The following is a 22,201-nucleotide window of genomic DNA, read 5'->3' on the forward strand; positions in this document are numbered from 1 at the left end:
GGTTTGCAACAAGGCGCTAAAGTAATACTGCAAAAAAATGTGGCAATGCAATTCACTTTTTGTACTGAATACATGGGGGCAAATCCAACACAACACATTACTAAGTACTTCTCTCAATATGTTAGATCCTAGTGGTGGCTGCATCATGTTATCGTTATGCTTGTAATTGTTAAGGACTGGGGAGTTTTTCAGGATAAAAAAAATCATAGAATGGAGATAAGCACAAGAAAAATCCTAGAAGAAAACCTGGTTCAGTCTGCTTTCCACCAGACAACCTACAACACAAATCTACACTGGAGTTTGCAGAGTTACAGTTGTGATTTAAATCTGCTTGAACGTCTATGGTAAGACTTCAAAATGGTTGCCAAGCAATGATCAACAACCAACTTGACAGAGCTTGAAGAATTTTGAAAAGAATAATGGGCAAATATTGTACAATCCAGGTGTACAACGCTCTTAGAGACTTACCCAGAGACTCACAGCTGTAATGACTCTTAGAGACTTACCCAGAGACTCACAGCTGTAATGACTCTTAGAGACTTACCCAGAGACTCACAGCTGTAATGACTCTTAGAGACTTACCCAGAGACTCACAGCTGTAATGACTCTTAGAGACTTACCCAGAGACTCACAGCTGTAATGACTCTTAGAGACTTACCCAGAGACTCACAGCTGTAATGACTCTTAGAGACTTACCCAGAGACTCACCGCTGTAATGACTCTTAGAGACTTACCCAGAGACTCACAGCTGTAATGACTCTTAGAGACTTACCCAGAGACTCACAGCTGTAATGACTCTTAGAGACTTACCCAGAGACTCACAGCTGTAATGACTCTTAGAGACTTACCCAGAGACTCACAGCTGTAATGACTCTTAGAGACTTACCCAGAGACTCACAGCTGTAATGACTCTTAGAGACTTACCCAGAGACTCACAGCTGTAATGACTCTTAGAGACTTACCCAGAGACTCACCGCTGTAATGCCTCTTAGAGACTTACCCAGAGACTCACAGCTGTAATGACTCTTAGAGACTTACCCAGAGACTCACAGCTGTAATGGCTCTTAGAGACTTACCCAGAGACTCACCGCTGTAATGACTCTTAGAGACTTACCCAGAGACTCACAGCTGTAATGACTCTTAGAGACTTACCCAGAGACTACCAGCTGTAATGACTCTTAGAGACTTACCCAGAGACTCACAGCTGTAATGACTCTTAGAGACTTACCCAGAGACTCACAGCTGTAATCGCTGCCAAAGGTGATTCTAACATGTATTGACTGAGGGGTGTGAATATTTATGTAAATTAAAAATGTCTGTTTTTACGTGTGTGTGGGCACATGTCGTGTGTGTGTGGTGTCAGCGTCAGTATGTGTTGAGCATGTTTGTAGAGTCCAGTGTGTGTTCATAGAGTTAGTGTAGGAAAGTTACAGTAGTGCATAAAAGTTTTGCTTGTTGGTGTGTGTGTGTGTGTGTGTGTGTGTGTGTGTGTGTGTGTGTGTGTGTGTGTGTGTGTGTGTGTGTGTGTGTGTGTGTGTGTGTGTGTGTGTGTGTGTGTGTGTGTGTGTGTGTGTGCGTGTGTGTGTTGGGGTGTAAGTGTGTGTGTGTCAGGATGTGAGTGTGTGTCAGCGTCAAGCATTATAACAGGATAAACTGTTACCTGAATGTTGATCACCCGCTCCATCCTTCCTGCGGGGCATGACGGGTCTTTGATTGGCATATATACTATCATCAATATCCATGGTATTTATTTAATTAGGTTCTTTGTCTTCAAATCGTAACTACTACTGTTGCATCTTCTACTGTTGTAACTTCTACTGTTGTATCTTCTACTGTTGTAACTTCTACTGTTGTATCTTCTACTGTTGTAACTTCTACTGTTGTAACTTCTACTGTTGTATCTTCTACTGTTGTATCTTCTACTGTTGTAACTTCTACTGTTGTATCTTCTACTGTTGTAACTTCTACTGTTGTAACGTCTGCTGTTATCTCAGTTGTAGGTTTGTGTCTGTTCGCTGCACAGCTGGAGCCTCTGTGTGACTCAGTCTAATGTCAGAGACAGTTTTAACTGTCAACCTCATTAAAGGGGAAACTGTCTAACCAATAGTACGACACTAACCACCACCACGTGACTCCAGACTTATTTTCTGAGAACCATGTCTGTTTAAAACAGTGTAGATTAGTTTGTATATTTAGTTTATATTAGTTTAGTTTACTACAGTGTAGATTAGTTTGTATATTTAGTTTATATTAGTTTAGTTTACCACAGTGTAGATTAGTTTATATTAGTTTAGTTTACGACACTCTATATTAGTTTGTATATTTAGTTTATATTAGTTTATTTTACCAGTGTAGATTAGTTTGTATAATTCGTTTATATTAGTTTAGTTTTTGTGCTTCATACTCTTAGTAGTTTAACACATTTCGTCTTGCACGCCATCGATGGCCATGTATAGTTATTTTCATCTCTGCTGTTCTGTGAGAAGAGTTATTCAGAGACATGTGTTAAAATGTATGTCTGCATCTGTCTCAGAGGGTTTTCAGTGGTGATGGCATTCACACCATTTGAAACTCAGGGGGTCCACTTCCTGTTAAACTTTAAGCAGTGGTTTAAACTGAGACTCTGATGTGATGTTGACACCAGCAGCAGGATGAACAGTAGAGAACTCAATGCAAGACGGTGCAGTCACAAAGAATAACTGCTGTCTCCTGTTTGACATGGACACCAGAGATAATAGTTATTCAGAGATGTCTCTGTCTTTTTCAGAGAGGGCCTAAGGTCTATATTTACTGTCTCCTGTGTGACATGAACACCAGAGATAATAGTTATTCAGAGATGTCTCTATCTTTCTCAGAGAGGGCCTAAGGTCTACATTTACTGTCTCCTGTGTGACATTGACACCAGAGATAATAGTTATTCAGAGATGTCTCTATCTTTTTTCAGAGAGGGCCTACGGTTCACATTTACTCTCACTTCTTCTCCTTTCCTCTTTCTCATTCTCGATCTACATCAAAACAAGTGGACAGAAACTAACTGCATCACTACTCTAACATCTCCCTGTTTATCAGAGACTGTATGGTGTCACGAAGAACAGAAGTGTGAAAGTGTGTGACAACAGCTCTGTGTGAGAGTCTGCGTGTCACATGCTTCTTACTGGAAAAAAGGCAAATGACTTACTGTAACTTGCATGTTGATCATTTGCATAAGACCTGGCTCGGATTAGAGCATTACTCTTCTCAAGGGGTGTCTGAGGAGACCTGTGTGTAATTCCTCCCTTCCTTCACCAGTAATAAAGGGTGTGTCTGAGGATTCCTGTGTGTAATTCCTCTCTTCCTTCACCAGTAATAAAGGGTGTGTCTGGGGAGTCCTGTGTGTAATTCCTCTCTTCCTTCACCAGTAATAAAGGGTGTGTCTGGGGAGTCCTGTGTGTAATTCCTCCCTTCCTTCACCAGTAATAAAGGGTGTGTCTGGGGAGTCCTGTGTGTAATTCCTCTCTTCCTTCACCAGTAATAAAGGGTGTGTCTGGGGAGTCCTGTGTGTAATTCCTCTCTTCCTTCACCAGTAATAAAGGGTGTGTCTGGGGAGTCCTGTGTGTAATTCCTCTCTTCCTTCACCAGTAATAAAGGGTGTGTCTGGGGAGTCCTGTGTGTAATTCCTCTCTTCCTGCACCAGTAATAAAGGGTGTGTCTGGGGAGTCCTGTGTGTAATTCCTCTCTTCCTTCACCAGTAATAAAGGGTGTGTCTGAGGATTCCTGTGTGTAATTCCTCCCTTCCTTCACCTGTAATAAAGGGTGTGTCTGAGGATTCCTGTGTGTAATTCCTCTCTTCCTTCACCAGTAATAAAGGGTGTGTCTGGGGAGTCCTGTGTGTAATTCCTCCCTTCCTTCACCAGTAATAAAGGGTGTGTCTGGGGAGTCCTGTGTGTAATTCCTCTCTTCCTTCACCAGTAATAAAGGGTGTGTCTGAGGATTCCTGTGTGTAATTCCTCCCTTCCTTCACCAGTAATAAGGGGTGTGTCTGGGGAGTCCTGTGTGTAATTCCTCCCTTCCTTCACCAGTAATAAGGGGTGTGTCTGGGGAGTCCTGTGTGTAATTCCTCACTTCCTTCACCAATAATAAGGGGTGTGTCTGGGGAGTCCTGTGTGTAATTCCTCCCTTCCTTCACCAGTAATAAGGGGTGTGTCTGGGGAGTCCTGTGTGTAATTCCCCTGTTCCTTCACCAGTATTAAGGGGTGTGTCTGGGGAGTCCTGTGTGTAATTTGATCATATTACTCCAGTTCTAGCCTCTCTACACCGGCTTCCTGTTAAGGCAAGGGCTGATTTCATGCTTTTACTGTTAACCTACAAAGCATTACATGGGCTTGCTCCTTCCTATCTTTCCGATTTGGTCCTGCCATACATACTTACACGTACACTACGGTCACAAGACGCAGGCCTCCTTACTGTCCCTAGAATTTCTAAACAAACAGCTGGAGGCAGGGCTTTCTCCTAAAGAGCTCCATTTTTTTAATGGAATGGTCTGCCTACCCATGTGAGAGACTCGGACTCGACCTTTAAGTCTTTATTGAAGACTCATCTCCTCAGTAGGTCCTATGATTGAGTGTAGTCTGGCCCAGGGGTGTGAAGGTGAGCGTAAAGGCACTGGAGCGACAAACCACCCTTGCTGTCTCTGCCTGGCCGGTTCCCCTCTCTCCAGTGGGATCCTCTAACCCTATTACAGGGGCCGAGTCACTGGCTTACTGGTGCTCTTCCATGCCGTCCCTAGGAGGGGTGCGTCACTTGAGTGGGTTGAGTCACTGGCTTACTGGTGCTCTTCCATGCCGTCCCTAGGAGGGGTGCGTGACTTGAGTGGGTTGAGTCACTGACGTGATCTTCCTGTCCAGGTTGGCACCCCCCTCTGATTCGTACCGTTGCTGAGATCTTCGTGTGCTATACTCGGCCTTGTCTCAGTGTAGTAAGGTGGTGCTTTGAAGATATCCCTCTAGTGGTGTGGGGGCTGTGCTTTGGCAAAGTGGGTGGGGTTATATCGTGCCTGGTTGGCCGTATCCGGGGATATTGTCGGACAGGGCCACAGTGTATCCCGACCCCTCCTGTCTCAGCCTCCAGTATTTATGCTGCAGTAGTTTATGTGTCGGGGGGCTAGGGTCAGTCTGTTGTATCTGGAGTAGTTCTCCTGTCTTATCCGGTGTCCTGTGTGAATTTAAGTATGCTCCCTCTAAGTACATGTCCCTGGGTTAGAAAATGGTTGATCTCCCCCTTTAGGATGGAGAATCTGTTATCGTTAAAGTATGGAGATTCAATTGGGGGGATATAGGTATCACACAGGAGGACATTTTTCTCGGTTGACATCATTTCCTTATTAATTTCTTGCCAGATGTAAAATGTTCCTGTTTTGACTCATTTTATGGATTGGCTTAGGTCTGCTATATAAAAAATGTGCCTACCCCCTGACTCTCTTCCCTGTTTCATAACTGGTAGTTTGGAGGATGGGACTACCAGCTCTCTGTAACCTAGAGGGCAACCAGTGGGTCCATCTCCTCTATACCAGGTTTCACACCTGGTAGTTTGGTGGATGGGACTACCAGCTCTCTGCAACCAGTGGGTCCATCTGCTTTATACCATGTTTCTTGTAGGATGACAATGTCTGTATTTCCAATTTATTTTATGAAGTCTGGGTTCCTGCTCTTTAGGCCAAAGGCCTGTTGAGGTCCTTGCCGCAGAGGCGGGGGGCATGGGGGGGGGGGGGGGCATGGGGTGGACAGGAAGGGCACAGGTCTAATATGGGGGGGGGGGCTATATAGAGTGTGGCCAGGGTTTGCTTGGGGTGGTCTTAGCTTGTTGGGGTGTGAATGGTGATGCTGTGATCTGGGTTTAGGTCCTCTTTGCCTGAGTTCTCTAGGTACATGTCATTCAGGAGGGGGTCTTGCAGGTCTGGGCGGGGTGTCCGTTGCTCTGTTGCCCCTGTGTGACATGATGTGGCTATGGTTGAGGTTGACGTCCTTCAGGGTCCTGGCAAAAGTGGGGGTTTCTGCCTTGTAGAGGTGGACCTGGTTGTAAAGGCTGTTCTAGTCCAGGGTGGAGTGGTGGGCCAGGTAGACATTAGGTTTTGAGGCAGCGTCCCGTGAAATGCTTGCATTCACCCACTGTATGATGGCAGGGTGAAAGTATTGTTGTAGTAGCAGGGTGGAGATAACCACTTGTTTGTTGGGGAAAGTGAAAGAAGCTTTTTTAATCACGCACTTGAATGCTGTTGCCACCCTTTCCTGCTTGGCCCTCAGGTTCATTTGTGTCCGTGTGAATTATGATGTGGCTGGGGGATCCTAGTCTGTCCTCTGACAACAGCTCCAGGGCCTAGTGTTTGTCCTCTGACAACAGCTCCAGGGCCTAGTGTTTGGGCCAGAGCTTAACCTGTTTGGGCTGCAGGGGCAGTATTGAGTAGCCAGATAAAAGGTGCCCATTTCAAACGGCCTCGTACTCAATTCTTGCTCGTACAATATGCATATTATTATTACTATTGGATAGAAAACACTCTCTAGTTTCTAAAACCGTTTGAATTATATCTGTGAGTCAAACAGAACTAATTTGGCACAAACTTCCTGACCAGGAAGTGGAAAGTCTGAAATCGAGGCTCTGTTCTACTTCCTGCCTATAAATGGGCATGATACGTATTAGTATACGTGCACTTCATAGACCTTCCCCTGGATGTCAAGAGGCGGTGAGAGAAGAAATTTAGTGTTTATCTTGGTCTGAAGTGGAATACAAGCTCTTTGTATGACGTGTCCCCCATTTCTTGTTTTCTGGAGAGCGCGAAGAGGGACTTGGATTTGCCTTCTGTTTAGCTGCCGTTATAGGCGACTAATATCTCCGGCTTTGATTTTATTTGATACATGTGACCATATCATCGTAAAGTATGTTTTTTCAATATAGTTTCATCAGATTATTGAAATTTTTTCGGGAGTTTTGCCGTGTTCCGTTCTCTTCCGTTTGTTGACATGGAGAGATTCGCGCCACTTGGCTAGTGTGCTTGCTAATTCAAGAGGGAAAATGGACGTTCTAAATCCAAACGAAGATTGTTCTTGACAAAGGACACCTTGTCCAACATTCTGATGGAAGATCAGCAAAAGTTAGAAACATTTTATGATGCTATTTCATATATCTGTCGTACATGTGAACTAGTCGCCGACGCCCAACTTTGGGGTACTCTAGCTATACCGAAGCTGGATGTCGTAATGAAGTTATTTTTTAGAATTCTAACACTGCGATTTCATTAAGAACTAATGGATCTATCATTTCCTATACAACATGTATTTTTTAGTTATGTTTATGAATAGCTATTTGGTCAGAATATGTGTGTCAGAAAAAGTGTCAGAAAAATATCGTTGCTGTTTAGACGTTGTGGAAAAAGTAGCTACGATAGCAACATGTATAACCACTGATTTCAGCTCTAAATATGCACATTTTCGAACAAAACATAAGTGTATGTATAACCTGATGTTATAGGACTGTCATCTGATGAAGAATATCAAGGTTAGTCAAAAATTATATATCTTTTACTGGTTTGTTACGATCGCTAACTTTTACTGCTGGGAAATGGCTTGTCTTTCTGGCTATTGTGGTAAGCTAATATAACGCTATATTGTGTTTTCGCTGTAAAACACTTAATAAATCGGAAATATTGGCTGGAATCACAAGATGCCTGTCTTTCATTTGCTGTACACTATGTATTTTTCAGAAATGTTTTATGATGAGTAATTAGGTATTTGACGTTGGTGTCTGTAATTATTATGGCTGCTTTCGGTGCAATTTCTGATTGTAGCTGCAATGTAAACTATGATTTATACCTGAAATATGCACATTTTTCGAACAAAACATAGATTTATTGTATAACATGTTATAAGACTGTCATCTGATGAAGTTGTTTGTTGGTTAGTTTGGTTGGTTCTTGGTTAGTTAGGCTGGCTTTGTGCATGCTACCTGTGCTGTGAAAAATGTCTGTCCTTTTTTTGTATTTGGTGGTGAGCTAACATAAATATACGTGCTGTTTTCGCTGTAAAACATTTTAAAAATCGGACATGTTGGCTGGATTCACAAGATGTGTACCTTTCATTTGCTGTATTGGACTTGTTAATGTGTGAAAGTTAAATATTTAAAAAAAAATATATTTTGAATTTCGCGCCCTGCACTTGAATTGGCTGTTGTCATAAGTGTACCGACGTCGGGCTGCAGCCATAAGAAGTTAACCACTTTGTGTTTGGGAAAACGTTTATCTTCTTGAATGCATTTCTCTCTCTCTCTGTCTCTCTGTCGCTCTGTCTCTCTCTCTCTCTCTCTCTCTCTCTGACACATTCAAAGTAAAACCGACACTTCGGAAAAGCATTTAATTATTCATATTTTTCTATGAATGATTTTTGTGAAACCAGTGATTTGTGACCCTCTTTCTATAGCAACAGTCATCAAAATTTCTAAAATGTTTTAGAAACAATTCTAATTAACTTCTTTGGGATCAGTGGTGTCCCACCTCAACAACATTCGGTGAAATTGCAGAGTGCCAAATTCAATTTACAGAAATAGTCATAATAAACATTCATGAAAATACAAGTGTTATACATCGGTTAAAATATTAACTTCTTGTTAACCTGTTTGGGCTGCAAGCCCGACACCGCCCACACTATGACAACATCCAGCTCAAAGTGCAGGGCGCGACATTCAAAAGCTAGTTTTTAAAAATATTTAACTTTCACACATTAACAAGTCCAAGACACCAGATGAAAGATAAACTTCTTGTGAATCAAACCAACATGTCCGATTTTTAAAATGTTTTACAGGGAAGACAAAATATGTAAATCTATTAGCTAACCACGTTAGCAAATGACACCACTTTTCTAACTGCATCAGTTTCTTACTCCATCAGGTGCTATCACAAATTCGACCAAATAAAGATATAAATAGCCACTAACCAAGAAACAAATTCATCAGATGACAGTCTGATAACATATTTATTGTATAGCATATTTTTTTTCGAAAAATGTGCATATTTCAGGTATAAATCATATTTTACATTTCAGCTACAAATCAGAAAGTGCACCGAAAGCAGCCATAATATTTACAGACACCAACAGACACCAACGTCAAATAGCTTATTACTCATCATAAAACATTTCCGAAAAATATATAGTTTGCAGCAATTGAAAGATAGGCAACTTGTGATTCCAAACAATATTTCCGATTTATTAAATGTTTTACAGCGAAAACAAAATGTATCGCTATATTAGCGTAGCCACAATAGAGAGACACATTTGGGCGCCCACGACCCGTTCACATGCACGACAGATATATGAAATAACATCATAAAATGAGTCTTACTTTGGCTGATCTTTCATCAGAATGTTGAAACAGGCGTCCTCTGTCCAGATGAGTCGTTGTTTCGTTTCAGAATGAGAAATATCCCTGTTAATTTACCATTTCCAGTAGCCGTGGCCCAACGTAAACACAGTCATACGACGGAACACGGCAAAACTCCCGAATAAAGTTTCAATAATCTGATTAAACTATATTGAAAAAACATACATTACGATGATATGGTCACATATATCCAAAAAAATTCGAGCCGGAGACGTTAGCCGTTCGTTAGGAAGGCAAAACAGAAGTCCATCCCACTTCCTTCAGAATACCGGAAGTTGGCGCTCAGGTCAAAGAAATAGGTTTTTTTCCACCACAGACCAAGAGGAGCAAAAAAATTTATTCTCTGACATCCTCTTTACACCAATAGGAAGGCGTATAGACTGTCAGCAGACTCGTAGGTGTTAAGACCATGTATAGGCATCAGATTGAAAAGAGCATAGATTTCTGACATTTCACTTCCTGGTCAGGAAAAGTGCTGCAGAAGGACTTGTGTTTCACTCAGAGAAATAATTCCAACTGTTTTAGAAACTAGAAAGTGTTTTCTATCCAAAAAGAATAATAATATTCATATTGTACAAGCAAGATTTGAGTAGGAGGCCGTTTGAAATGGGCACGATTTCACTGGCTACTCAACACTTTGCCTTGCAGCCATAAGAAGTTAATCCATCTTTTTTGTTAGATTTCAAATAGGCTTTACGGTGAAAGCATACCATGTGATTATCTGAGGACAGCACCCCGCTTACAAAAGCATACAAACATTTTCCAACCAAGTAGACAGATGCATCACGAAAGTCAGAAATTGCGATAATATAAATCACTTACCTTTGAAGATCTTCATCGGGGTTGCAATCACAAGGGTCCCAGTTACACAATAAATGGTCATTTTGTTCGATAAAGTCCCTCTTTATATCCCAAAAACTCAGTTTTATTGGCGTGTTTTGTTCAGTAATCCACTGGCTCAAAAGACGGTCAAAACATGCAGACGAATACATCCTAATAGTACTGGTAAAGTTTGTCGAAACGATGATTATAATTAACCTCTCTGGGACGCAATCGTCCCACCCGGCCAATAGCCAGGGAAAATGCAGAGCGCAAATGAAAATAAAATGATATAAAAATCAAACTTTCATTAAATCACACATGTAAGATAGCAAATTAAAGCTACACTCGTTCTGAATCCAGCCAACATGTCAGATTTCAAAAAGGCTTTTCGGCGAAAGCATAAGATGCTATTATCTGATGATAGCACAACAGTAAACAAAGAGAGTAGCATATTTTAACACTGCAGGCACGACACAAAACGCAGAAATAAAAATATAATTCATGCCTTACCTTTAACGAACTTCTTTTGTTGGCACTCCAATATGTCCCATAAACATCACAAATGGTCCTTTTGTTCGATTAATTCCATCGATATATATCCAAAATGTCAATTTATTTCGACCGTTTCATCCAGAAAAACACAGCTTCCAACTTTCGCCAAGTCACTACAAAATATATCAAAAGTTACATGTAAAATTTACCAAAACATTTCAAACTACTTTTGTAAAACAACGTTAGATATTTTTAAACGTTAATAATCGATCAATTTGAAGTTCAATACAAAAAGAAAACTAACTGATGCAACTTTTTTCGTAACGTGCCTCTTCACAGAAAATTACTGCCGAAAAGCCTTTTTGAAATCTGACATGTTGGCTGGATTCACAACGAGTGTAGCTTTAACCTGTTTGGCGTGCAAGCCCGACGTGGGTACACTTATGACAACAGCCACTTCAAGTGCAGGGCGCGAAATTCAAAATATATATTTTTTAAATATTTAACTTTCACACATTAACAAGTCCAATACAGCATATGAAAGGTACACATCTCGTGAATCCAGCCAACATGTCCGATTTTTAAAATGTTTTACAGGGAAGACAAAATATGTAAATCTATTAGCTAACCACGTTAGCAAAAGACTCCACTTTTATTACTCCATCAGTTTTTGACTCCATCAGTAGCTATCACAAATTCGGCCAAATAAAGATATAAATAGCCACTAATCAAGAAACAACCTCATCAGATGACAGTCTGATAACATATTTATTGTATAGCATATGTTTTTTTCGAAAAATGTACATATTTCAGGTATAAATCATAGTTTACATTGCAGCTACAATCAGAAATTGCACCGAAAGCAGCCATAATATTTACAGACACCAACGTCAAATACCTAATTACTCATCATAAAACATTTCTGAAAAATACATAGTGTACAGCAAATGAAAGACAGGCATCTTGTGATGCCAGACAATATTTCCGATTTATTAAGTGTTTTACAGCGAAAACAAAATGTAGCGTTATATTAGCTTAGCACAATAGCCAGAAACACTTGGGCGCCGGCGACTACGACAGATATATGAAACAACATCATAAAATGGGTCTTACTTTTGCTGATCTTTCATCAGAATGTTGAACAAGGTGTCCTTTGTCCAGATGAGTTGTTGTTTGGATTCAGAATGGCAACTTTCTCTCTCCATTTAGCAAGCGCGCTAGCCGGGTTGCACGGATCTCTCCATGTAAACAAACGGAAGAGAACGGAACACGGCAAAACTCCCGAAAAAATTTCAATAATCTGATGAAACTATATTGAAAAAACATACTTTACGATGATATGGTGACATGTATCAAATAAAATCAAAGCCGGAAATAATAGTCGCCTATAACGTCAGCAAAACAAAAGGCAACCCCACTGTCCAAATCGCGTTCTTCAGAGTACCGGAAATGGGGTACACGTCATTCCAAGAGGATTTATTCCATCCCAGATCGAGATAATCACCTCATTTCTTCTCTCACAGCCTTCTTGACACCCAGAGGAAGGTGTATGACGTGCATGTATACTAATAGCTCTTGTGCCCATTTATAGGCAGGAAGAGGAAGAGAGCATCGATTTCAGACTTTGAACTTCCGGGTCAGGAAAAGTGCTGCAGAATGAGTTCTGTTTCACTCAGAGAAATAATTCAAACGGTTTTAGAAACTAGAGAGTGTTTTCTATCCAATAGTAATAATAATATGCATATTGTACGAGCAAGAATTGAGTACGAGGCCGTTTGAAATGGACACATTTTATCAGGCTACTCAATACTGCCCCTTGCAGCCATAAGAAGTTAATGTGGTATCTTACATGTGTGATTTAATGAAAGTTTGATTTTTATATCATGTTATTTGAATTTGGCGCGCTGTATTTTCCCTGGCTATTGGCCAGTGGGACGTTTGCCCCAGAGAGGTTAACCTTTACTGCTCAGGCGTTCCGCCAGCGGAACTCCTCCCACATTCCACTGAAAAGGCAGAGCGCGAAATTCAAAATATATTTTTTAGAAATATTTAACTTTCACACATTAACAAGTCCAATACAGCAAATGAAAGGTACACATCTTGTGAATCCAGCCAACATGTCCGATTTTTAAAATGTTTTACAGCGAAAACAGCACGTATATTTATGTTAGCTCACCACCAAATACAAAGAAGGACAGACATTTTTCACAGCACAGGTAGCATGCACAAAGCCAACCTAACTAACCAAGAACCAACCAAACTAACCAAGAAACAACTTCATCAGATGACAGTCTTATAACATGTTATACAATAAATCTATGTTTTGTTCGAAAAATGTGCATATTTCAGCTACCATCACAGCTACCGTCAAAAATAGCACCGAAGCAGCCAGAGTAATTATAGAGACCAACGTGGAATACCTAAATACTCATCATAAAACATTTCTGAAAAATGCATCGTGTACAGCAAATGAAAGAGAAGCATCTTGTGAATCCAGCCAATATTTCAGATTTTTTAAGTGTTTTACAGCGAAAACACAATATAGCATTATATTAGCTTACTACAATAGCCTACCACACAACCGCATTCATTCATCAAGGCACGTTAGCGATAGCAATAGGCACATTAGCGTTAGCGAATAAACCAGCAAAAGATATTAATTTTCACTAACCTTCATAAACCTTCCTCAGATGACAGTCCTATAACATCAGGTTATACATACACTTATGTTTTGTTCGAAAATGTGCATGTTTAGAGCTGAAATCAGTGGTTATCCATTATGCTAACGTAGCTTCCTTTTCCCAGAATGTGCGGATATTTCTATTAGACTCTCACCTATTCTGACCAAATAGCTATTCATAAACATTACAAAAAAATACATGTTGTATAGGAAATGATAGATCCATTAGTTCTTAACTTTTTATGGCTGCAGGGGCAGTATTGAGTAGCTCTGATTAAGGGTGCCCATTTCAAACGGCCTCGTACTCAATTCTTGCTCGTACAATATGCATATTATTGTTATTATTGGATAGAAAACACTCTCTAGTTTCTATAGCCGTTGGAATTTTGTCTCTGAGTTGAACAGAACTCCTTCTACAGCACTTTTCATGACAGGGAGTCAGATTTCAGATATTTTGGCCCCTGATCTGGAGTCAGTTTAAAGGTCCCTGTAAATGCTATGGAGAAACAGACACTTCTTACGTCTTCCCCTGGATGTCAGTACGTGATGACGCTTTGAATGGAGTCGATTGCGCAATCAGGGGCTGTATAAAACAGCAAATACCGGAAGTAGCTTCCCTTTGCTGCCTGCGCCTGGCGCACGAAGGACGTCGGACTCGCCTCCTTCCAAGCTTTTGTTTAGCCAGTAATATTTCTCTGGTCATGTTTTTACTCGTTAGAGGTGTTAAAAACATCATAAGGTAGTTAATTTAAACCGTTTTATAGCAATTTATATCCGTTTAGTGCGATTTTGAGGCATTTATTTCTGAGACACTTTGAACCGCTGGGCACGTTTCCAGTTCATGCCGAACGTTAGTGGGCATTTCCACATGGCAAGAGGACAGCTTTCGACCAAAAGACGATTAGACCCAAGAAAGGATTCTTTGCCCAAGATTCTGATGGAAGAACAGCTCACAGTAAGAACAATTTATGATGATAAATCGTGTTTCTGTCGAAACATTTTAAACGCATATTCCGCCATTTTGTTTGGTATAGCTTCGCTTGGCGAACCCTGTATTGCACAGTAAGGATAATTTTAGAAATGTAATTCAGCGATTGCATTAAGAACTAATTTGTCTTTCGATAGCTGTCCAACTTATATTTTTTTAGTCAAGTTTATGAATAGTTATCCATGAGACAAGATCACTGTGAAAGATGGCGACCGACATTTCCAGGCTTGTTTTGCTACTATTTTCATTGTATAACCACGTTTTTTTATGGCTAAATATGCACATTTTCGAACAAACTCTATATGTATGTTGTAATATGATGTTACAGGAGTGTCATCGGAAGAATTCTGAGAAGGTTAGTGAAAAAATTAATATATTTTGGCGATGATAACGATATCGCTCTCTTTGGCTTGAATTCATGCTGGGGTAACGTTTGCATATGTGGTATGCTAATATAACGATTTATTGTGTTTTCGCTGTAAAACACTTAGAACATCTGAAATATTGTCTGAATTCACAAGATCTGTGTCTTTCCATTGCTGTGAGCTGTATATTTTTATGAAATGTTTTATGATGAGTAAATTGGTAAAACACGTTGCTCTCTGTAGTAATTCTAGTCGAGTTGTGATGGTGGGTGCAATTGTAAACTATGATTTCTACCTGAAATATGCACATTTTTCTAACAAAACCTATCCTATACAATAAATATGTTATCAGACTGTCATCTGATGAGGTTTTTTCTTGGTTAGTGGCTATCAATATCTTTATTTGGCCGAATTGGTGATAGCTAGTGGTGGAGAGAAAAAATGGTGGACAAAGAAAAATGGTGTATTTTGCTAACGTGGTTAGCTAATAGATTTACATATTGTGTCTTCCCTGTAAAACATTTTAAAAAACAGAAATGATGGGTTTATTCACAAGATCTGTATCTTTCATCTGGTGTCTTGGACTTGTGATTTAATGATATTTAGATGCTACTATTTAATTGTGACGCTATGCTAGCGATGCTAATCAGTGTGGGGGGGGTGGGGGGATGTTGTCATAGTTGTACCGGTGTCGGGCTTGCAGCCATAACAGGTTAATGCAATCGCAGTGTTAGAATTCAAAAAATATCTTCATTACGACATAAGGCTTATGTTATAGCGAGAGAGCGGCCAAAACCTGGGCGCAAAACTACTAGTATACAGTTCGACAGATATGAAATAGCATCATAAAATTTTTCTTACTTTTGGTGATCTTCCATCAGAATGTTGGACAAGGTGTCCTTTGTCCAGAACAGTCGTTGTTTGGATTTAGAACATCGTTTTTCCCTCTTGAATTAGCAAGCACACTGGCTAAGTGGCGCGAAGCTCTCCTTTCTGAACAAAGGCACACAACGCAACACGCCTAACGTCCCGAATAAATTTTAAAAAATCTAATAAAACTATATTGAAAAAACATACTTTACGATGATATTGTGACATGTATCAAATAAAATCAAAGCCGGAGATAGTAGTCGCCTATAACGACGGCTTTTCAGAAGGCAATTCCAGGTCCATCTGCGCGCTCTCCAGAAAACAGGAAATGGATGACTCGTCGTGCCAAGAGGATATATTCCACCTCAGACCAAGATAAACACTTCATTTCTTCTCTCACTTCCTCTTGACATCTAGGGGAAGGTGTATGACGTGCATGTATACTCATACGTATCATGCCCATTTATAGGCAGGCCCTTGAACAGAGCATAATTTTCAGACTTTCCACTTCCTGGTCAGAAAGTGTGCTGCCAAATGAGTTCTGTTTTACTCACAGACAAAATTCAAACGTTTTAGAAACTAGAGAGTGTTTTCTATCCAATAGTAATAATAATATGCATATTGTACGAGCAAGAATTGAGTACGAGGCCGTTTAAATTGGGCACGTTTTTCCCCCAAAGTGAAAACAGCGCCCTCTGTCCTCATCAGGTTTTAAGGCGGGTTTCGGAGCTCTACGTAATTTCTGTGATTTTCTGAACTCAAACACATACACAGTCAATGGGGAGTGACACAGTGTGAGGCTTATAGACACACAGAGCCTTCAATAGGTACCTTCGTTCAAAATATCAAAGAACCGTCAGACCTAGAGCTCTGAAACTTTAGAAACCTGTTTTAGAGCTCAAGTCTATAGTGCGTGGTGAGTTATGTGGCTCTAGAAGGTTCTCAGACCGAGAAACAGCCTCGTACATTTGCAAAAACTTCAATTCATCTTGACCATCGCGAAAATGACAACATTTAGAAAAGTCCCAGAGTCACAAGACTTGGTGCATTGAAACCACTTCGACCCATAGAGACGGATCCTAAAGTTTCTGTCTAATAGCTCATTCAGGGACCCCGTAGCAACGCCCGGAAAAAGTGGATTTTCAGCACTAATTAAGGTCATACACATAATGTCAGAACTAGACCCACAGCTAGAATGTAACTACGTGTTTTAAGTTTTTATTATGGTTTAAACAGAAGGCGCTGTGAATTTTGAGCCTGCTCTGAAATATGTGATAGTTGGCTTCTAAACGAGTTGGACAAAGTGGTTGTGGTGTCAGTTTGTATCAGTTTGGTGTCAGAATGATATCTTACTGACTGACGGACGCTGACTTGAGGGCTTGACTTTTGTCCATTTGCAATAAGTTTAAACAGTGACGAATCATCACCAAATTGACATGCTGAAATCAACACCAACGAACGATGGAGAGGAACTACTATCACTGCCCGGCCATCCCGAGTTCAACGGGCCAGTCAATTGGGAATTTCTGCAGTATATTAGAGCATGTCAAATTCGTGATGGTAAATCCCCATTGTAAGACATTGCAAATGGACAGTACATTTCCCATGTTTTCAATGAGGGATTTACAATCACCAAATGGACATGCTGAAATCAACACCAACGAGCGATGGAGAGGAACCACTATCAATGTCTGGCCATCCCGAGTTCAACGGGCCAATCATTTGGGCATTTCTGCAGTATATTACTGCATGTCAAATTTGTGATGGTAAATGCCCATTGTAAGACATTGCAAATGAACAGCCGTGCGCCGACTTCCTATGATCATATATTGCAAGTGGACATAACATCCTGATTTGGTACTTTCAATACGTATGTATGGCATTTGGACATTTCTTATGCCATTTGGCCATGGTTCACTGACTTTTGGGTTCGGAAGCCGACTTCCTATGATCATATATTGCAAATGGACAAAACACAGGCCTTATGGATAAACTAAATAAAATAAGACAAATGTATGTTCATACAGTTATAACATATGAATAATTGACATTTTTTTGATGATAAATGGTCATATGCCAAATGAAAATCTACGGTAGAGCACGCTCGCTATCTTTGGGATTTTTGGTGTATGACACTTCGCATTTGCCATGTTCCACTTGCCATGAGGTTTGGATGAACTGCCGTCCATTTGAGTGGTATTTGCGATTGTGTATATGATTCGCCCAATGGCAATATATTTTTGGTAAGGCTCTTCCCTTACCCTTCAAATATTTGTTTTCAACAAAATGTTCAGTTGATATTGTAGCAGTTGTTGAGTTTGCCCCACCAAGATGTACATGCTAAATCACCATTAATCCAGAGAGATTCAAGTGACATAGATTTTGCTTCCTGAAACACAGGAAATAAATGGCTGAAAAACACAGATTCTCAGGTGGGAGGGTTACACGTGTTGTTACTTCTCCATGTGTGTGTGTGTGTGTGTGTGTGTGTGTGTGTGTGTGTGTGTGTGTGTGTGTGTGTGTGTGTGTGTGTGTGTGTGTGTGTGTGTGTGTGTGTGTGTGTGTGTGTGTGTGTGTGTGTGTGTGTGTTTGTAAAACACATATAGTGTCACGCCCTGATCTGTTTCACCTTGTCCTTGTGCTTGTCTCCACCCCCCTCCAGATGCCGCCCATCTTCCCCAATTATCCCCTGGGTATTTATACCTGTTTTCTGTCTGTGCCAGGTCATCTTGTTTGTTCAAGACTACCAGCGTTTAGTGTCTCAGTGCCTGCTTTTTCCAGGCTCTCTTTTCTCGCCCTCCTGGTTTTGACCCCTGCTTGTCCTGACTCTGAGCCCGCCTGCCTGCCGTCCTGTACCTTGGCCCCACTCTGGATTACCGACCTCTGCCTGACCTGACCCTGGGCCTGCCTACAGTGCTGTACCTTGGCCCCACTACTCTGGATTATCGACCCCTTCCCGCCTTGACCAATCGTTTGCCTGCCCCTGTTGTTACAATAAACATTGTTACCTCTACACAGTCTGCACAAGGGTCTGATATATCCTGATATATAGTACATTCACATTTTCAGTCTTAAAGTGTCAGAGATTATATGATACAGCAGAGATAACAGTCCTTCTAGACTCCATGTTAGATCAACTATTATACAGTAGAGAACAGTCCTTCTAGACTCCATGTTAGATCAAATATTATACAATAGAGAACAGTCCTTCTAGACTCCATGTTAGATCAACTATTATACAGTAGAGAACAGTCCTTCTAGACTCCATTTTAGATCAACTATTATACAGTAGAGAACAGTCCTTCTAGACTCCATTTTAGATCAACTATTATATAATAGTGTGACATTTTCTCTCTGTTTATCCACTTGTATGTTTAGAATAATGGTGCTTTTCTAATATCCAACTTGATTGAATTCATGAGAGTAACTGATTGACTGTACATGGGAGGAATCAACACTCTCACTGTATAGGCATTGTCACCGTACACCCAGAACATTGCTCTGGGAACTAAAAGGAGTATCTCAGTTTCAAGGTAAAAAGCCTGGTGTGGTATCAGTCAGTCTCATGCAGGAACCAACCGTGCTGATATGACTTGTTTGTGTCGCAGTATAAAGGGTCTCAAATCAAATCAAACTTTATTTGTCACATGCTCCGAATACAACAAGTGTAGACTTTACCGTGAAATGCTTAATTACAAGCCCTTAACCAACAGTGCAGTTCAAGTAGAGTTAAGAAAAACATTTAGGAAGTAGACTAAACTAAAAAGTAATAATAATAAAAATTAACATCAGGCTTGTATTGAGTCAATAAACCTCTACGACTGTGATAATAAAGATTGATTCATTTCCTTTGAATTTGAGTCCTTAGTGGTGAATTTCCACGACAACAGAGAGAACAGTCTTTCTGTTATCAATTCATTGTATTGCTATTGCATATGGTCTGTTATTTTTATTATAATGTATTATACATTTGTATTGTTATATATTACATGTACTTGACAAGGTAAATTGAATGAGCAGAAAATAGTTTATGATTGATAGTACTTAGCATAATCTTATTTAGCAGTTCAGAGAGTACAGAGGATGAATCCTATTTCTCACAGATCCATCTGTATTTATAGGAACATTCATAGTCCCACCATTCTCCTGTGTCTGATGACCAGGAGTAGAAATACACACAGTTCTCAGCTCTTCCACCATTAGGCTCACCACTGTTCCAATACCTGTAGGAGAAACAACACATAGAATCAGGCTGTCCACTGTTCCAATACCTGTAGAAGAAACAACACAGAATCAGACTGTCCACTGTTATAATACCTGTAGGAGAAACAACACACAGAATCAGACTGTCCACTATTCCAATACCTGTAGGAGAAACAACACATAGAATCAGACTGTCCACTGTTCCAATACCTGAAGGAGAAACAACACAGAATCAGACTGTCCACTGCTCCAATACCTGTAGGAGAAACAACACATAGAATCAGGCTGTCCACTGTTCCAATACCTGTAGAAGAATCAACACATATAATCAGACTGTCCACTGTTCCAATACCTGTAGGAGAAACAAATAGAATCAGGCTGTCCACTGTTCCAATACCTGTAGGAGAAACAACACATAGAATCAGGCTGTCCACTGTTCCAATACCTGTAGAAGAAACAACACAGAATCAGGCTGTCCACTGTTCCAATACCTGTAGGAGAAACACATAGAATCAGGCTGTCCACTGTTCCAATACCTGTAGGAGAAACACATAGAATCACAGACTGTCCACTGTTCCAATACCTGTAGGATGAACAAATAGAATCAGGCTGTCCACTGTTCCAATACCTGTAGTTGAAACAACACAGAATCAGACTGTCCACTGTTATAATACCTGTAGGAGAAACAACACACAGAATCAGACTGTCCACTATTCCAATACCTGTAGGAGAAACAACCTATAGAATCAGACTGTCCACTGTTCCAATACCTGAAGGAGAAACAACACAGAATCAGACTGTCCACTGCTCCAATACCTGTAGGAGAAACAACACATAGAATCAGGCTGTCCACTGTTCCAATACCTGTAGAAGAATCAACACATATAATCAGACTGTCCACTGTTCCAATACCTGTAGGAGAAACAAATAGAATCAGGCTGTCCACTGTTCCAATACCTGTAGGAGAAACAACACATAGAATCAGGCTGTCCACTGTTCCAATACCTGTAGAAGAAACAACACAGAATCAGACTGTCCACTGTTCCAATACCTGTAGGAGAAACACATAGAATCAGGCTGTCCACTGTTCCAATACCTGTAGGAGAAACACATAGAATCAGGCTGTCCACTGTTCCAATACCTGTAGGAGAAACACATAGAATCAGGCTATCCACTGTTCCAATACCTGTAGGAGAAACACATAGAATCAGGCTGTCCACTGTTCCAATACCTGTAGGAGAAAAAACACATAGAATCAGGCTGTCCACTGTTCCAATACCTGTAGAAGAAACAACACAGAATCAGACTGTCCACTGTTCCAATACCTGTAGGAGAAACACATAGAATCAGGCTGTCCACTGTTCCAATACCTGTAGGAGAAACACATAGAATCAGGCTGTCCACTGTTCCAATACCTGTAGGAGAAACAACACATAGAATCAGGCTGTCCACTGTTCCAATACCTGTAGGAGAAACAACACATAGAATCAGGCTGTCCACTGTTCCAATACCTGTAGAAGAAACAACACGTAGAATCAGGATGTCCACTGTTCCAATACCTGTAGGAGAAACAACACATAGAATCAGGCTGTCCACTGTTCCAATACCTGTAGGAGAAACAACACATAGAATCAGGCTGTCCACTGTTCCAATACCTGTAGGAGAAACAACACATAGAATCAGACTGTCCACTGTTCCAATACCTGTAGGAGAAACAACACATAGAATCAGACTGTCCACTGTTCCAATACCTGTAGGAGAAACAAATAGAATCAGGCTGTCCACTGTTATAATACCTGTAGGAGAAACAACACTTATAATCAGGCTGTCCACTGTTCCAATACCTGTAGAAGAAACAACACAGAATCAGGCTGTCCACTGTTCCAATACCTGTAGAAGAAACAACACATAGAATCAGACTGTCCACTGTTCCAATACCTGTAGGAGAAACAACACATAGAATCAGGCTGTCCACTGTTCCAATACCTGTAGGAGAAACAACACAGAATCAGGCTGTCAACTGTTCCAATACCTGTAGGAGAAACAACACATATAATCAGGCTGTCCACTGTTACAATACCTGTAGGAGAAACAACACATAGAATCAGGCTGTCCACTGTTCCAATACATGTAGGAGAAACAACACATCGAATCAGGCTGTCCACTGATCCAATACCTGTAGGAGAAACACATAGAATCAGGCTGTCCACTGTTCCAATACCTGTAGGAGAAACAACACAGAATCAGGCTGTCCACTGTTCCAATACCTGTAGGAGAAACAACACATAGAATCAGGCTGTCCACTGATCCAATACCTGTAGAAGAAACAACACAGAATCAGGCTGTCCAATCTGAACCTTCTACTCCAGACAGTGATGA

General features: G+C 40.6%; 1 long non-coding RNA gene across 2 annotated transcripts in view; it reads right to left on the minus strand.

Moving 5' to 3' along the window:
• The window catches only part of LOC120041856, a 58,512-nt gene that overhangs the window by 35,526 nt on the left and 785 nt on the right, over window positions 1-22,201 (minus strand). Inside the window, exon 4 of one of the 2 annotated variants that reach the window (XR_005475959.1) lies at window positions 19,564-19,842. The exons of the other annotated variant lie outside the window; for it this stretch is intronic. This is a non-coding gene — a long non-coding RNA (uncharacterized LOC120041856). Of the gene's footprint in view, window positions 1-19,563; window positions 19,843-22,201 lie in introns of those variants that run through there. 2 annotated transcript variants of the gene reach the window in all.

This window comes from Salvelinus namaycush, unplaced genomic scaffold (genome assembly GCF_016432855.1).
Source record: "Salvelinus namaycush isolate Seneca unplaced genomic scaffold, SaNama_1.0 Scaffold563, whole genome shotgun sequence".
Lineage (NCBI taxonomy): Eukaryota > Metazoa > Chordata > Actinopteri > Salmoniformes > Salmonidae > Salvelinus > Salvelinus namaycush.